Raw genomic sequence first — 3,503 nt, forward strand, 5'->3', positions numbered from 1 at the left:
GAAAAACAAACAAACACACTTGACAAATGTTATTTTTATGATAGAAGGATGAATATTAATTTATTTTGCAGAATGTAAGCAATGAAGCAAACAGTATATTTAGAAACTATTTTCCTATCATATTCCCCCCCACCACCACCAGTGGCAGGGGGTATGTCTGTGAACTTACAACGCTAGGAACTGGGTTTCGATACCCGTGGTGGGCAGAGCAGAAATATCCACTTGTGTAGCTTTGTGCTTAATTACAAATAATATAATAATGATAATCCTATATTATAATATATTTTGGAAAAAAAAAGTAAGTATGAAGAAATCAATCAAAAGAAACCATAATGTCATCCTGGTTTAGTTTTAGAAATACATTAATAAACTGTATAATACCTTTTATTCCGTTTTATTGTTATAAAACTTTGTATTTACTAATACAATGTGACGAAGAATTAACACAGAAACAATCGGACGATAACGAATACTCTCTTTATGTATCCTGTATCATTTCACATTGTATGTTTCAACGAACTCCTCCCAGTTTTGAGGCTAGCAGAATCAAACTTGGCAGACGGATTTGGGGTAGCCCGAGGACTGTCCTTATTTATGTTGCGTAGCCCCTCTACCAAAGTGGGTTAAAACGCGCCCAGAAGGTCATTCAGGTATGATGAGGGTTTAGTAGTAGTTTTTCAGGGCCGTTGAACCCGAATATGGGATCGTATTTAGTGTTCCTGGCTCCCCTTGGGATTTAAAGGGCGCCACTTTTAAAATTATGTTCATACCCCAACTCATAAGCTAGCAAGACCAAGCGTGGCACACGTAATCGGGTGCCACAGACAGGTGTCTCAAAGGGGTCTATTTTCAAATACAGACCTCCTTGGGATAGATATACAAGTAACCGGTGGTAATTGAGGAGCTTGATAGGTACATTGGAATCTCTGTGAATCATGAGGAGGCCTTTAAACCCCACAGCGAAACGCTGGTATTGTATGCTAGTTTTAGGCAAAACATCAAAATGAAGGGGTACAGATTAGTTTGGAATTAATTTAGTAAAAAAAGTACACTGTTAATAAACGTAATGTTGATGAAAATAAAATTCGAGATTTTATGACCTTTAGAAACAATGAAAATATTGTTATAACTAAAACGATAAAGGTAACCAAGTAGTTTTTGTTAATAATATTCACTATAATGAAGGTACTGATAACGTATGAACATTCCGTATGTTTATGTAATTTAATATTTTTTTTTTTTTACTGTGAGTTAACTCAAGGTATTTTGGGATGTATGTGCTAAGCTAATGTTTCGTTACGTGCATTTTTTTTCCATATGTTTTTTATCTTAAATGTGGCGGCATCTATTATCTATTTTATAAACTATAAGTTAGAAAAAGCAGTAGTGTATTGCTAAATTTTATAGTGCTATAGCTCTGCCAAAATTTCTGTTAAATGTGTGACGTAACCACCAGACTGCTAACTTCCATTTCTGGATTTCAGGTGCTGGAGCGTTACTCTGCTACAATTCTGCCTGTAAATTTTTCAAATAATAAATACAGTTTGTATTTGCTGAACACTTTTTAAAATGAATATCTATAAAACTGGTTGGTTTTCAAGGTTTAAAAGTAACCTAATATATAATTGTTTTCTTCTGAGTTAACAGATAAAGACAAATTAGATTGTTGCCGTGAAAACTGTGGGATAATTGAATTAACATGCTATTATAAAATATTTAGTTCAACAAGATAGATCATTAAATATATTCTTGGAAGTTAAAGATAGGTCAAGAAAGTGTTGAGGTTAACTACGTTATAACACTGGAACCTCACCATATCGTTACAGGTCATGTCACCACGCCCAGTCATGCTGTCTGTAACAAACATGCGTTTCGAAAATAGCCTTATAGTGCAGTTTCCATTGTAAAAGCATTACTCGTAAGTCTTTCATGTTCAAAGCACATCATTTATCCCTGTTTGCTTTCTATAATCCATTTATTGTACGTGAATAACACTTTCCCAGCACCCGTTTCAACAAAGTAATTACAAAGATATGTCTGTTTATGAAAGGACAAGGATACCCCTTCCATTTTCCATCTGCATGAGGTATACGACGGTTGAAAGGGAGGTATGACTTGAAGCCATATTTTGGTGAACCCATGCCCTATTGGTCTCGTTTCTAGACAGGGATTATTTTGCCACTGACTTCTGTGTTTGTGAATTCTTATCTGTTTCAAGCCTACACACTTTGCTTACCACGACTGAGGTACGACTTGTTGTATGTCTCTTTCTGGAAGGTCCTGGTTGTCGAAGTTGATCCATATTCCTTTGTTTTCCAACGACATTAAATAAAAGGGATATTCCCGTCTTGGAAGTTCTAAATATCCGATCTGAACACAACCGCTTTCCAAAAGCGATTAATATTCGGCAGCATCACCTACCTAAGAAAAGACAAGGATGTCAATATTTAGAAGCATTCTGATGTTGTTTTAGTTACCCATGAGAAGATGTCTTACATTTCCTGACAAAGCGAAAAGAGTTATATAAATTCTTATGTACAAGTTTCAATCTCCTGTCAGACTAAGTTATAGTGTTATTGTAATGTTGTACTACAAATTAAATGTTATATCGCTTCATTTCTATTATATATCATCTTTAAAAACCGCATAACACTTCGGATTAGCATGTCAATAAGTCATGATCCCCCTCCCCCAAATGGTTCAGAGGCAAAACTTTGATCTTGTCACTTAAACACTTCCAAGATAGTACGACCCTGGTTGCCATTAAATACTAGCGATAACTTTTTCTTGCCTGTTATACAGTACATACTTGGTAAAATGTTGAACTGAATAATTGTTTTTAATAAGGTTTTCTAAGAGGAATGACTAAGTGGGTTTGGCACTTGTGTGTTACTTTCAGGTACTCTGATTTTTCGAAAGAATAAATAAATAAATAAATAAATAAAAAGAATAAATTAGGTAAGTCAGCTATATAACGAGAGGCTCGACAAGGTAAGCTGGTTAGTAATACTGAGTTACTTTAAGATAACCGAGTCTGTGCAACGAAATAAGTGGACTGGACACAAAGTGTGATGCACAATGTAAACTACTCTTTATCAATAATAATCAGTTTTTGTATGTCCTAAAAATGCACGCACACCTTACTATCTAAATGCGCATGCACTATTTTCTTTCATTTCAACGGATGTAAGCAAAAGGCAGATGAAAATATTTGTTTGTTTGTAGTTAAGCACAAAGCTACACAATGAATTATTTGTACTCTGCCCGCCACGAGTGTCTAAACCCGGTTTCTGGCGTTATAAGTCCGCAGTTATAGCACCGAGTAGCGGATGTAAATATACTTTAGTAAGCATTTTGTGCAACAACATATTAAAAGCTTAATAATGGCTGAAGATGGCTTGAATGGGTAATGAAGAAAAACTTTAACATAAGTTTAACATAACAGCAAATGTACAACGTTTCGACAAGGTTTTGTCATCATCAGGTACAAGTAATTTACACTG

General features: G+C 35.0%; 1 long non-coding RNA gene across 1 annotated transcript in view; it reads right to left on the minus strand.

Moving 5' to 3' along the window:
* LOC111087829 overlaps positions 1–3,503 on the minus strand; it is a 14,732-nt gene that overhangs the window by 3,456 nt on the left and 7,773 nt on the right. Inside the window, exon 2 of the long non-coding RNA XR_002612459.1 lies at positions 2,237–2,421. This is a non-coding gene — a long non-coding RNA (uncharacterized LOC111087829). The remainder of the gene's footprint in view (positions 1–2,236; positions 2,422–3,503) is intronic.

Source organism: Limulus polyphemus, unplaced genomic scaffold, assembly GCF_000517525.1.
Source record: "Limulus polyphemus unplaced genomic scaffold, Limulus_polyphemus-2.1.2 Scaffold2706, whole genome shotgun sequence".
Lineage (NCBI taxonomy): Eukaryota > Metazoa > Arthropoda > Merostomata > Xiphosura > Limulidae > Limulus > Limulus polyphemus.